Raw genomic sequence first — 15,860 nt, 5'->3', positions numbered from 1 at the left:
TCCACATAGATCAGATTCAAGAAGGATTTTGTCTTGTAGTGTACTTTTGCCTTCGGGGACCTTGCTGCTTTATAAATGCTGAGTTGCCACAGTCTTGTTAAGGTAATGTTTCCCACAAGCAAAACTATAACCATGTATAGCTTGCCAGTGACAGATATCAGAGTGTTAGGGGAAGGAGAACAGCGAATAGGAACTGCCCTTATAATATCTAGGGAGGACTCGGACTGAGCAAATTGCAATAGAAAATTAATCTGTGATATCAACATTATTATGCCTCAATTCTATTCGGTTGTGTAGTATAGAGAAGGAAGACATGTACTGTAATGTGCATTAGCAGATTTTTATTGAGTATTTATTTTGTTTGTATATATTGATTGAATAGCCAGCTTAAAGAAAAATCACTAAGGTGGGTAGAGAAAGAAATAAAGATATAAGCTATAGTTCACTGAGGTACTGTAATTGATTACCTTTCTTTCTATATAATAGTCCACTGGCCTCTGGCCTAAAATGTTTAAAAAATATGAAAACTTTTTGTCTTTGCTATATGTCATACGGAATCACCATATTAATATTGTTTAAAAATAACTTCCAGATTGATCACTAGATCAGTTGAGGCTATTTGCTGCTTGTATACTTCAGTTTACAAAGTTTCTTGTAGTTCATGCTAAAGCTTGTGCTAAAATGATGTATGTACTATTCTCCTAATATTCAAGTATTATAATCCTTAACTTTGAGCTACAATATTTCACTGTTCTACTGCTTAAGGTTATAGAAGTTTATACTATTTTCTGGTTTTCCTTATTGTTGTTGAAACATTCCATTTGTTCAGGAAAAATATTTTTTTAACACTGAGAACATTTCTTTCATGGTATCATCACTTAAAATGCTATTGAACCAGATTTCACCAAGTCACAACTTGAGGCCTTCACTGAGAATATCATGTATAACACGAAAAGGTCATCCTTGCTTCTGGAGTCTTTGTAAACACTTGTGTTTATTTAATTGACTCTATGGCAGAAAATCAGAGATGTGGAACAAGTTGCGCAAAATCTGTCTTGTATCAGAACGTTTGGGGGTTATAGTTGTCATTTTCATTTGGGTAAGGAGGAGGACATTTTCCTATATATGAGCCCTGGCATAGAAGAGAATTGCAGACATTACCAGAGCTATTGGTCCAACTAATAAGAACTCTGACCCTCTTTGTGTTAAATATGAGTATTCATATTTGGCAAGTAAAAATGATACTGATCCTCTTTTCTATGTTTCTAGCTTTTATTCTATTTGGAATGGACAGGAATTTATACATTTCATAATAACGGTTGCATTAAGTTTCTGCCTGAAAAAAACAAACCTCACTGTTTCCCCTTACATAAAGGGAGGAGATTGAAAATTCTGGGCAACTCATATAATGAAAATATTAATTAAAGTATACAAATAATTCATCTATGGAAAATAAGGTAGAACAAAAAGATTGTAAATATCTTTGTTCTATAGCATTTTTTTCCTTCTGTCTGTGGAGTATTTTAGTTGATGGATGACAGATTATTTGAGCATGCTCCTAAAATAAGGTATTTCAGTTTCCAACATGATTTTGCTCTGATGAATACTGCTAGTCATAAGTTTCATGCATAAAGTATTTCTTCTTTAAAGAAATATTCAGGAAAAGGATTACTACAATAGTACACATACATTTAATTTTAATGTCTTTTTCTACAGGAATTTTCTCAGTTTACTATGCTTTATCACATAAAGGTTAACAGTTGAGTATTTATTCACTAAATATTTATGTCAAGTAGTTACATAGGCATTTGTGGAGGGAAAACAAATGTCTATGTATTACAGGCTAAAACAGACTATGAATGTTGTACCAGTTTACTTTTCTCACAATTGCTAGCAAAAGTAGACTTTTTACGTGTTTATCATTAATAGTCTTTTTTCTATGAATTCTCTGGAAAATGTATTCTGGAGACAATCTTCAAAGGCATCATGGTTTTCAGTTGCCTAAATAAACACTTTCAACATTTGAGGCAAGCCGATTGTGTGGACAGTCATCTGCTTCTTTGTGCCCTAATCTGCCATTGACAGTTCAGTGATCTGCTGATACTACACATCAAATCTTTTTTTCCTGGAAAAGACATCAAAGCCACAGTAATAGGAATATAAAAAGCCATAGTGATCAATCACAAGGAGAATGTATAAGGTGAGGGTTGCATGCTCTGTTCTGTCAGCCATGGGACTCACTCAACACTTGAAGCATATCAAGTAGATGATGTAGGGGGCCCATGGATAGAAGAAGGAAGGGTGAGTAAAAGCAGTCATATACTCAGTGTACTTCACTGGGATGGGTAATGCTTGAAGGGGTGACATAGAGCAAAATGCCCTGTACTCGTACTCTAACTTCTAGTATCCCTTTGTACAACTACTGGATAAAAAATATGTGTGTTTACATGTGCCATATTTCCTGTTACTTTTCTTACAGTATCACATTAGCTATACAGTCGTCATGTGAAGTGATCTATATAACGAGTGAATCATAATCTTGTGTACCTTATAGCGCAAGGGACACACACTAAAATTCTTGTACTCAGAATCTCTATTACCTGAAGGATGGCAGCAGGATTTTTTGCCATATGTTTTTGCCTCAAATGATTCGGCTCTTAGCATCCAAAGTGTAAGGAACAAGTGCTCTGGGCATAGAGCTTACATTAATTGTATCAATTATTTGCCATCATTATATAACACCATTTTGATGAACAAGATAAAAAGGCTAGACTTCTCATCGTGGTGACAAATGTTTTAAAAGCAATGTTAAGTGAGGAACGACTTATCATGGCTCTTGTTTGTTTTCTGTTCTGGCATCTTTCTGCAAGTCTGCAGCATTTCACCACTTCATTTCTGTGGCTGCTGTTAAAGTTGACTTAATGTTGTAATCCCAGGGGTCAGCACAGGAAGGTATCTCCTGGTTGGTTGGTTGGTGATGTGGGGGAAGGGAAGGGATAGTGGGAGAACAACAATGTTTAATAAGAAATGTACCTTATTCATGTAACTGTAACTCGTAACTGTAACCCCTCAGTACAGCATCTTTCAGTAAGATAAAAATTAAAAAATAAAAAGTGTGAGGATGTAGCCAGAAACGGGGTGTGGCAAAGGTGTTTGCACCAATAGTAAAAGATCATGCAAGTGAGGGACTGTGTTTGAGCCAAGCACAGAAATGCTGGAAGTGGCCATCAGATGGTTACCAGCTGTGACCTGGGAAGAAGTGCCATTAGGGTCAGAGTTCAGCAGGCATGTGATAGGAGAAAGTCCAGGACATGTCATTTGAAATAGTCCTGCCTGAGACAATGCCTTCTGGAATGGATTAATTCTCTGTCCCTCCTTGTCTCCTTGTCTCTTTCTTTCTTGCCTTTCCACTGTCTGCAATAGAATAACATGGAAAGAAGGTGCTAATCAGTTTCATCCCCTCCAGTCTGGCACTTTTCAGACCCCAGGATTGAGAGAAATAAACTTCTGTTTGCTAGAAATTGCTCAGTTTGAAAAGAGGTCCTCTGTACTGTTGATGCAGTACTGTTGATGGAATGTGGTATGTAAACTGGTGATACCACTCTTGGGCTTCTGTCTGGAGGAATATGTCTGAATACAGTTAGAGACACCTGAACACCAATTGTTTATTGCATCCAGTGTAATTACAGGACTTCAGTCAAGCATTAGAAGCAACCTAGATGATATACAATTGATGAGTATGTCTGTCTCTGTGTGTATGCACACAGTGGGGTGTATAGAGAACATTAGAAGGAAATTATTTTCAGGAAAATAGATGGAGTTGGAGATCAAGATGTTAAGAAAAGTGTGACAGGTTCAGAAGTACATTTTTTTTTACTCAAATTTGGAATCTAGAGCTAAAATACTCCCCCTACCTGCATCCATCTATCTATCTATCTATCTATCTATCTATCTATCTATCTATCTATCTATCTATCTATCTATCTATCTATCTATCTATCTATATCTGTAATTGAAGAGCAGGCTGAGAGGGACAAGGAAGGGGAAGAGGGAAAAAATGAAGCAGGTCGAACCATACTGAAATATTTTGTGTCTATGTATGAGAACAGCACAAAACAACCTGCTGAAACCTGTGGAAAAATGGATGGGAAGGGACTGATTGGGAAAACAGCATACTGGAGGTTTATCCGATCAATGTGTAATATATATGTATAACACATACCATATGCATGTGTGAAATGTTACCATTAACGTACACTAATAAACTAATTTGCTCAGTTTGTCACAGCAGCAGGACAAAGCAAACTATGACAGCATGTACAATGTAATATTCAATGAAGTTTGTTAAAGAAAATGAAATGATAAGGAGATGAATCAATTAACAGACATAAGGAGGAGGCTACAATGCTTGATAAGAAATGTTCTCATTATCTTGCCCATGTAACTGTAACGCCTCTGTACAGTATTTTCACAATTAAAAAACTTATTAATAAAAAATGAAATGTGCTGATCAATAAATAACCTAGGTCTGTACATATAGAGAGAGGCATATATAGAACTGAGATGATATTACTGTGTGGGAGATGATGAGTATTAGAATAAAAAGTGTTGCTAATTGGTGAGCATTTACCATCTCAGTCATCCCTTTTCTTGGATGATCTTTACAATAATCATCTTAGATAATATTGGGTACTCTTGCTGTTCTACCCTATTTTACAGATCTCCTTTTCTTCATTCTCTGAGAGGTGACAAGTTTTGTGATGTGTTCCTCCTCCAAGACTTCTTTTCTAAGGCCTGCCCAGAGCTAACTGGCCAATAGCTGCAGATGGCGAACATAGCTGGAAAATTACCACTTGTGATCATCTAGACTGCTGTTAAAAATGACTATTGGGCATAAGAGCTTGAAAGTGTGTTTCCTTAACTGTGGAAATGGTGGGACAAAGAGTGAACAAATGCAGCAGTGATACACACTAGACACTGTGTTAAAAATGAGCTATACGACTTGGAGAAAGGAGTCAGAAGGGAAAAATCTGGAAGAGAATGAGGGAAGAGGTATAACACTTGGCAAAAAGAAATGTACTCATTACCTGACATATGTAACTGAAACCCCTCTGTGTATCACCTTTACAATAACAATAAAATTAAAAATGTAAAAAAATTATTTAACAAAAAGATAATTAACCTTGCTTTGCAGTATGTTGATTGCACATAGCAGGAGACAAACTATATGGGTCTCACGCTGTGGACAATCTCTTTGCTTGACATCTCCTTGTTCTCTGACCTCTGTTTCTTAAATTATTTGAGACACAAAAATAACCAACTTACAGAAGATAGTACATATGTATCTTTAAAAAATACATGAACATTACTGCCTACTAAAACAAGTCACAACTGTGGACGTTGGCTTTTTCAAAAAGGATTGCCAAGTTCTCATGAAATGATGATATGATAGTTCTGTTCAAACTAGGATCCTGGCCTCATTCCTTCCTTTCACTCAGGCAATGTATCTAAGACATAATGCCGTGGGCCTTTTCTTGGGCTTTCTAACTTCCCCCTGCCAGTTATGGCTTGGTTTTGTACGATGAACCATTGTTCGTCAGGAACAAGTTGAAAGTATTTAGTAGCAAACAAGTGCCAACCAAACAAAAACGGATAATGGAATTCTAGGCTTTGTCCCAGCAGCTCCCAGTCTCTTTCCATTTATGAGAGACACAAGTCTTGCCCATCAAGGAGGATTTTTGTTTATAGCTCTATCTGATCGCTTTTAGTAGTCATAACTTGAACGCATGAGATTAGATTTTTTAGGAAATATACTCTTTGTTCCTGCAAGTTTGGTGGTCTCTGTTGACATTCCTTAGAGTATTCCAGCCTGCCTTATCATAATCCTTTGACAGAATACATGCTAGCACAAGAGCCTGCTGCTTATAAAACATGCTTGAGACATGGCCAAATACATAATGAAAGAACTTTTACCCTATGGAAAATTTCCTTTTCTTAGAATTTTAGTTTCTTAGTGTTTTCTAATCAGTGCACTGGTATCAAGATATGTAAATCATAGATTATATTATCAGTTGCTACCATTTCCTAAGGAGAATTTCTCAAAATATAAAACCATTGCAGGATCATAAGTTTTAGTAAATGCATACACCCATAAAACCACAACCTATAAAGAAAAAAATGTGGCCATTGCTCCGGCAAATTCCCTCATTCACCCTTCTCAGACAATTACTGCTACTCCTCTTGGCTAGACCCAATGGATATTATGATGTTTTGTAATCTCAGGTTTATCTGATTATAAAGCTGCATATCAGTTAATTCACATTGTATGAATACTTCTTTAGATCTAGCTTTAACTTAGCATACTCTTTGGTAGGTTCTTCTATACTGTTGAATTCATTTTTTTTATTGTGACAATACCATACAGAGGGGTTCCAATTACAAGGGGGAGGTAATGAGTACATTTTTCTTTATTGTGGAGTTTCCTACAGAATTAATATTCCAAAATTTGTATATAGGTTGTCATATTTATAGGATTTGAATTATTGATAGCATCTGGATATTATGAATAAAGTTTCCATGAAATTCTTGTTTAAAGAATTATAGACATCTGTTTTCATTTTTCCTTGTAAATAAATAGTGATGTCACGATTGCCAATTTGTAAGTGTATGTTTACTCTTATAAGAAACTACAAACCTTTTAATAAATTGGTTGTGGTCATTTTCATTCCTCCCAGCCATGCAGGAATGAGAGTTCTGTTTTCTGTTTTTGTTTTTGTTTTTTCCCCAGAGCAAAGTTTTGTCAGGTTGAGCAGTTCTCATCAAATATCACAATTTTTCATGGTAGTTTTTGTTTGCTTTGCCCTGGTAAGGACTAAATCTGGATAAAGTGACTTTTACCTACACACATATAGTTTCTGAAATTCATGTGGAGCATCTGAATATTTAAAATCATCAAGGGGAAAGAAATTCATTCAGGGGAAAAATTAAAAATGAATCCTCTAAGTATCAAATAGTAAAAATTCTTCCCTTCAAAAACTGAAAAGAAGAATCATATGACAGTCCCCAAGAATTATAATTTGTTGTACAGTTTTTAGACTTGAGGGGGATTTATTATTGAGCACCTTATTTTTAATATGTGATCTTTTTAAGTTCTCTTTGTATTCCCTAACTCATCATTCATGATTGTCTTCAGTTCATATGTTACGTTATATTTGCCAAGGTATAATTAAAATTGACCATGTTAGAATTTAAAGAAAAGAAAGAATAATCTATTTCATTAAAATTAAGTGCCAAATATTTTCTAACAGTAATATCATTTGTTCTCTCCTCCCCCTCCCCACACCCCCCTGCTGGTGGTACTGGGGATTGAACTGGAGATTTTGTTGCTCTTTAATTTGAGCCACATGCCAGTCTTTTACTTTATTTTTTATTTTTTGCTTTTGGTTTGTTTTTCAGAATTGGGTTCACTTTATTAATTGATTGATTGCTGAGACTGGCCCCAAAGAGCAGTCCTCCAATCTCTGCCTCTAGAGTAGCTGGCATACTCAGTAATGTTTTGTGTTTTTATTTTTTTTCCAACTGAAATTTTAAAGAAAAGATCATTTGAATGGCCAGAAAAGATATGATACTGGAATCAGAATTTAAGAGTGATAAAAGGAACTATCAGATAGATAATGATAATTTAGTTTTATATAAAATTGACTGGACAGATTTTTATCTAAAAGAAGTATGAAAAATTTGCTATTGTTAAAATGTAAAGCTGTTCATAGTTTAAGAGGAAGAAATTAATATTGGTGGAAAAGAGTAAGGGATATAATATTGGAACTAAGTTATTAATAAAACTAAATTAAAGAAGAATTTTCATATGTTCTAGAATTATGTGGACATTTTCTAAATGCTTGTTGGCATATCTAACACTAATTAAATGACAGCAAAGAACAGGCAGGGAACAATAAAATCAAAGTAGAAATATACTACAAAATGCCAGAGGTTGCTGGTAAAGAAAGACATTTTTGGAACCCCTCTGATAGGACTTTATTCTGAATATTGCTCCTGATTCTCTTATCTTGTTTTTTGTTTTTGTTTTTGTCGGTCATGGGGCTTGAACTCTGTGCCTGGGCACTGGCCCTTAGCTCTTCAGCTCAAGGGGAGCGCTCTACCACTTGAGCTACAGCGCCACTTCCGGTTTTCTGGTGGTTTATTGGAGATAGGAGTCTCACAGTCCCTCCTGCCCAGGCTGGTTTTGAACCGCGATCCTCAGATCTCAGCCTCCTGAGTAGCTAGGATTACAGGCGTGAGCCACCAGCGCCCGGCTTTCTTATCTTGTTTTTATCCACATTTTAGTCATTAATTTTAATTATTGTTAATGATGGCTTTCTCATACTGATAGTAGTGTTCTACCACTTGAACCACACCTCCACTTCCATTGTTTTTGTGCTGATTAATTAGAAGTAAGACTGATTCTCAGAGGTCAACATCCTGAGCAGTAAGGCTTATAGGCGTGAGCCACTGCCCAGCAAAGGCCTAAGTATTGATATTGCTAAAGTTATTGCAGTCATATTTCTAACTCCTATTGCATATCCACTAAAATTAGTATTTTAAAATACTGATCTGTATAGGGTTTTGATAAAAATAGAGACAAGGGTTTTGTCAAATGAAAGTGGTTATTCTTTCATTTTGTCAAATGAAAGTGGTTATTCTGTACCTTCAATTTAACTTTCCTGAATCTCTATATTGACCTCTATTTTTCAAGGAACATGTAGGATCTGCCCAATGTGAAGTTAGGCATCCTCTTTTTAACTTGCTGCCCAGAGCCTAGTGAAACTGGTTTCACCATTTTTTTTCTAAGCTAGTAATTTTCAGTGTCTTTTCCATATTTCCATCTGGATTATATTTCCATACTGGACCCGGACAAAATATGTTAATAAAGAGAAATCCGAGGAAGCCAGTTTTAGTGCAGGCTTGCAGGTTGAACTATCCTATAAAGCAAGATACAGGAGTTTATATTTGTGTTGATTCTTTTTAACTGAACATTGTAGTGCTTTTCAACTATGTAAAAGTTTCTGTTATTGATCAATATCTTCATGGAATTGCCAGATACAGCTGTTTGTGAAGATATATTTAACAGTCAATTTTAAAGTATTTCACTTATTGATGAAAAGGAACATCTCTACTATGTCTTGTGACCCATGAGTGTTGAGTTACTTTGCAGTTTCTTCTCACTTGATTTTGGCTCTTACTCTGACACTCTGATGGTCATAGTTCCTCATCTATAATATTTGAAGTCTGATCAGTTTTTCAAAGCTTAAATTGAACTCAACATTTGTAGATTTTAGGCTGTGGTGTGTGTGTGTGTGTGTGTGTGTGTGTGTGCGCGCGTGCATGTGTGTGTGCGTGTGTGTGTGTGTGTGTGTGTGTGTGTGTGTGTGTGTGTGGTGAAGGGAGAGGGGGGTGTTGGTTAGTTCTAGAGTTTGAACTCCAGGCATTTTTGTTCATGGTTTGGTGCCTTACACTTGAGCTATATCTTCACTTCCAGCTTTTTGCTGGGTAATTGGAGAAAAGAGTCTTGCTGCCCATGTTTACTCTAAACCTCCAATTCATAGATCTCAGTCTCCTAAATATTTAGGGTTATAGACATGACCACCAGGGTTCCACTGATTTTAGACTACATACATACATACATGCATACACATAAACATATATATATATAATGTACAAAGGGTAATGAGTCAGGTAATGAGTACATTTCTTTTTGAACAGTGTGAGGACATTTTGCCTTTTGTACTCCTGGATGCTGACTAGTTCAGAAAAAAATATTTGCAGAAAGCTAAGAATTGGTTAAAAAATAAATAAGTAGTTTTCTTTTTCTCCCAAGGATTTTTTTAAAGGTTATGGGTATTGTTTGGTATTTATTCCTTCTTATGTAATGATAGCCTACATTTGTTGAGCAGAGTTTACTAAAATGAGTGATTCATCGTGTGGCTAAACTGGAGCAAAGCATGTCAGTGAACATACAGTCTGAATTGGATCTAAATCTCAGTGACTGGTTTCTCAAATAAACAGTGCAAATGTGTCATGGTTGGGAGAGCTGGGACAAAGACTCTCTCCTGAATTCAACTCTAACATGTTGGAGTGACTCAGTTTGTCTTGAGTTTCTGCCTGGAAAACCACAAGAGTACTAAAAAATTTACCACTTCATCCATTATGCCTTACTACAGACCTTGACTTCCGTTTATAGAGGAATTAATGTTCAAATAATAAATATTGTGTCTTAGCTGTCAGTGTGAGAGATAGAACATATGAATCTCCTAAAAACAGCAACAAAATAACTTCCCCAAGACTTGAAAGTCTTTTAAATGTAATCATGAGGAAGGAAAGGACTCATATCTCCTGTAAGTATAGTTTAACAAATCAAACTTTGTCAGGTAAATTTAGTTTAAGCCTGTACTTTAAATGTTGAAAGTCTGTCCCAAAGCAATCACCATACAAACCGAACTTTACTCTACCTTGATATATTTAGGAAAAAGAAAAAGTAAACTAGCTTAAATTTTCACAAACTATGACTACTAAAATATCTATAGATTAGATAGCATACAAAGAACACAGAAATAGATGTAGTCTCTTAGCTGCTTTAGTAGCTTGAGGTCTTCTAAATGAATGAATAGGACATTAGTAATCAATTTAATACAGCTAAAATTGGCATCATTTTCTAGTTTGATTACTTCAAATGTTTTTCCATTTTCATCTGTCCTAAAAAATTATGTTCATGTAACCTTTTTCATTTAATTTTCCTTGCCCTATAAAGTTAGGTATAGATATATTTTAAGGAATTACAAGTAGACACTACTGAAATCCAGATGATGTAACAAGTATTTTAATGACTTTACTCATTATGTAGTTTTACAAACATGGAAACATAAGTCCCCACCTAATTGCCCAAGTTTGATAGCATGAGAATAACAGGCTAGAGACTCAGAGAAATATGACTGTCTAGAGAATCGTATTCTCTTCTGTTGCTTTGAGTTTCCATGGAAATATAAAGTGGCCAGTTTCACTAACTGTTATTTTCATACTTTGGGGGTCCTGGAGTTTGAATTCAGCACCCTGTGATTGCTAGGCTGGAGTTCTACAACTGAAGCCATGTTCCTAGCTTTTCTTTTTCATGAGCTAGCCATGAACTGTGATACTCCTATTTTTTAATATTGGACTTTGAGTAACGGCATAGTTTGCCTTTACTGTGTGTTAATTAGGGTTCCTTGAAATATATGCTTTAATTTCTTACTTTTACATCACTAATTTTTGAATTTTAGTCAATACTTGATATCAATAAAAGTTATGAATCTCAGAGCATGTAGGAGGTAAATATCCAGACAACCAGGGTCCTTGCGGACCTTCAAAATCAGATCTACAGCCACTGCTCCATCAATTCTCTTATAGAAGAATCCATATCTATGTGAGAAATCCACACAGAAAGTGAAGAGAGGTGGATTTTAACTGAGTAATTACAAATCAGAAACAATATTTGAACTGAGCTTTGAGGAATGGCAAATTCATCAATAATAATTTGATAGATGACTATGCCAAGGAAGAAATAAAAAGTGAGCAAATGTTTGTCAGATGTGTTGGTGGGGTATCAAGATTTCTAGTATGAGCTGTTTCCAGATAAGTTAGAAATGGAGTGAAGTATAATTTCATATTGCTTATAGAGAACCTTGCAAACAAGTTCAGACATTAGACCATTTTTCTTTTGTCTCCGAAGTCTTGCCTAGTATCTAGAGAATAAGATTAGAGCTGTATTTTTAGATTAGATTTCTCAAAGATGCAAAACTTTACCTTTACTCTCTTAGGGTCTGCGGTTAGGCCTGAAACTTAAATCAATGTAAAACAGATTAACATATGTCCCTGGAACCTCACAAGGAAAATGAAGCACCAAAGAAACAATTGGAGTGCAATACTCATATTCCAAGTTGAACAAAGAAAGGCAATTCTGGAAAAGTAAAGTATTTGGGGAAACCACAGCAGAGAGGTATAATGCAATTAAGTATATTTTCAGTAGGGGAAATGAATAAATTTCAGTAGACCTCTTTATGAACACAAGAAGACATTGAAGATTAAGTTATTTTTAAGTTTTTGTTGCTGAATTTTCTCAGTCTTAAATTCAATTTTCAGCTTTTAGTAATGAGAATGTTTATTCTTCCCAGGATAGGAGAGCCTTTTTTGACTTGTAAACTCAACTTTCTGATTTTAGGAAGAGAAGACGAGACAAGAAAGCCCTTCTATTACCTGCTATTTTTGATAACATTTTGAGTAAAATAATACTTATCCAAAAGTTGTATATTTTAGAATATCACATTCTTGTCACCCTTCATGGTAAAGAGGAATGATCCATTTTTTAATTTCTAGTAAAAGAATAAAAATTCAGTCTTTCATTTTGAAAATCAGCTTCTAACAAAGCAGAACTATTCTTTAGAATCTTATTTCAAAGTGGTGTAAATATTCCAACTCCCAATTATCTCCAAATGAATTCAAATCAGACCAATATTTTGATGTTTGAACTGTAATTTTAGAACAAATACAAAAAACATCACCAGGAAAGAATGTTGGTTAGAGATTTTTAGTGATATCAGAATGGACAACTTCTGATTGTTGTCAGAAATATCAATTATTCCCTGAAAGAGTTTATGTAAAGCTATATTTTATGGCCTTTGCATCAAGAACTTTTATAAACATGGGGAAAATCTCTTAAAAAATAGATGCTGGGCTGAGAATGTGGCTTAGTGGTAGAGTGCTTGCCTAGCATGCATAAAGCCTGGGTTCGATTCCTTAGCACCACATAAACAGAAAAAGCCAGAAATGGTGCTGTGTCTCAAATGGTAGAGTGCTAGCGTAGAGCAAAAGAAGCTCAGGGACAGTGCCCAGGTCCTGTGTTCAAGCCCAAGGACTAGAGAAAAAAATCCTGATAATTAACCTCTTAAAAAGTTTTATGGTGTGTGTGTGTGTGTGTGTGTGTGTGTGTGTGTGTGGTTTTCCTTGGATATTGAAATATATTTTACAACTTTTGTCTTAGGAGAACCTGAAAAAATGGCAAAGGTTAAGAAATATTAGAAACTATGGGGCTGGGAAGGTGGCTCAGTGGCAGAGTGCTTGCCTTGCATGCATGAGGCCCTGGGTTTGATTCCTTAGCACCACATAAGCAAAAAGCTGGAAGTGGCGCTGTGGCTCAAGTGGTAGAGTGCTAGTCTTGAGCTGAAGAGCTGAGGGACAGCGCCCAGGCCCAGAGTTCAGGCCCTGTGACTGGACCCAAAAAAAAAAAAAAGAAATATTAGAAACTAATAGCCAATATCTAAGATAAGAAGGCCTAAATACTAACTAGAAAACTTTAGTAATTGCCGAGGAAGATGAAGGTACGCTGAATATTTGTATTCTACTTAAGAATACAAATACAAATAAGAAAAGGAAACAAAATTATAGGAAAGAGAAAACCATGTAGTGAAATATCTAAACTTATTCCATTTCTACTGCAAGCAGAATTAGAAATCTCTTCTAATCAAAGTGTTTTCTGGTAAATCCACCTACAGCAGAAAGGTATAATGCGATGAGACATATTTCCAGTAGTGGAAGTGAATAGGTTGGAGTAGATCCCTTTGCCAATGCAAGACGAAAGTGAAGACCTTTTAATAAGATGAACAGATACAGATATATAAAATGTCCCTGCAAATAAACATTTTAACTTTCTCTCCTTCTGTCCCATCTCTCCCTCCTTCTCTTTCTTATTTTCTCCCTCTTCTTTCTCCTTTCTTTTTCTCCCTCCCTCCCTCTTTTCCTTCCTTCCTTCCTTCCTTCCTTCCTTCCTTCCTTCCTTCCTTCCTCCCTCCCTCCCTCCCTCCCTCCCTCCCTTCCTTCCTTCCTTCCTGTCTCTTTCTCTCTTTGTCTTTTTCTGTATTGGAATGGTCTGCTATTCCACTTCAAACAGTTTGATGCCTTCCAGCATTGTGCTCATTGTCCTTGTCATTGACATTGTGTAGTGTCTGGACCTAAGACTGGCAGCTGTTTCCACAATTACCACTCCTTATCCCCCATAAGTGTGGTTCTTAACCTTCTCGTTTTCTGAAGAAGTAATCTGGATCCCTCTAATCCCAGGTTGATGTCAAGGATCACGTGGGATACCAACTTTCCTTTCACTTCTTTTATTTCTTTGTGCCCTGACTTCAGTCTCCTCAATTGCAGAAGCTTCCTCTATCCATGGTTAAATCACCCTATGAAATAGACAGCAGTGCTCTCCACTCAGTTTTCCGGGGAATGGGGCCCAAACAGCCTTCTGCTCTTAGCTTTCCATTGAAAGCACGCGCCTCTTAAGACAATTCACCTCAGACACAACATGCATTTCTTACTACCTATTGTTCTTTCTTTCTCTCTCTCTCTGTGCTTTCTGACACGTACAGAGGGAACCGACAAGAACACAGTTCCCTGAGGGAGAAGGAAATATACTTTTCCCTGACTGCAAGGATTTTTCTTGTATCATATTGTGGGCAAGTCAGACTTGACTGTTTCAGGGTACCATCTAGGAGAGACAGTTATATTGATGTGAGATAGAATATTAGGAGAAAATCCGCACATTTTCTTTTCGTTTGATGTGACATAGGAAAGAAAGTAAAGACTACAAGAAGTGGCAAAACCTCAAATGCTTTCATACTAGATTGAACAATGTTAAGCAATTGGGAAAAAGTGACTAAACTGTAGAAAGGATAAAAAAGATCACAATTCTTGACAACAAAGTCTCTGAGTTATACTGCTTCCTGTGACTTTGTCTTTTCCCCTGGTTATGGAAAGGACATTTTTAATAAAAAAGGTTTTATCTCTTCTTTTCAGGAAGAAAAGGAGAGATTAAAATGCCTTTTTATAGCTCTGCTACTTTTCAAGTGGCTTTTACTTTACAAGGTAATCCCCATGCTTAAGAGGCATACTTTGGAGTGGAAAAAGCACACACTGCCATTCCATGAGCTTTTATATGCCACTGCCTTACAGCAATGTAATAGTCATTTGGGCCAGACCTGGTCTTCTTATATTTTGGTGATCTTAAAACATTTAGAAAATCCTTATTTTAGCAAAGCTTTTATTTATTGAAGTCTATAATCTTACTGTAATCAAAATCTCTGATACATTGAAACCCGAATGTTGACTCTTTCTATTCATTTATTTCATATAAGCAGTTTTAAAGCACCTTAAGGCAAAACCATACAGTTATTATACTAGTGAGGAAGTTACTAAAACAATATGCAAAGGACAAAAATCACATGTCATAAAAAATCATATCAAGTGAAGTAGGGCAGAACCAGAGAAACATAGGCTCCATGGTTTCCCTCATCTGTAATAGTTAGTATACGCCAAGCAAGGATAGTCTTAACAGAAGTTCACAATAGCCCATTAGCTATGTATGTATAACCATATAAAAAGATGCTAATCCAGATTATATCCACAATATAGAAACAAGAAGGTTTTCTGGTTGCTGTTGTTTTATTTTTCTTTTTAAAAAATAGTGTATAATTTGCAGTTATTTATTTTGTCTTTCATTTTTTTTCTCCTCTGGTTTAATCACCATGGTCAGTTTCTGATTTCAGCACCTTTTGTCTTGTACATAAGTTTATCTAATTTTGGGAATGGTAGGGGTATCACAGAAAAATGGTGGGACAAAGGGTGAACCAATGCAACAATGATATGCTCTAGACACTATGTAGGAAATTAAGTTTACAATTTGGGGGAGAAGGGAGTTTGTGAGAAGGGAAAGTACGAGAAAATGAAGGAGGAGATAACATTGTTCAAAAAGAAATGTACTCATTATCTAACTTATGTATCTGTAACTC

Source organism: Dipodomys spectabilis, unplaced genomic scaffold (genome assembly GCF_019054845.1).
Source record: "Dipodomys spectabilis isolate Male_0828 unplaced genomic scaffold, ASM1905484v1 ptg000009l, whole genome shotgun sequence".
NCBI lineage: Eukaryota > Metazoa > Chordata > Mammalia > Rodentia > Heteromyidae > Dipodomys > Dipodomys spectabilis.
This window is presented reverse-complemented; position numbering follows the sequence as displayed.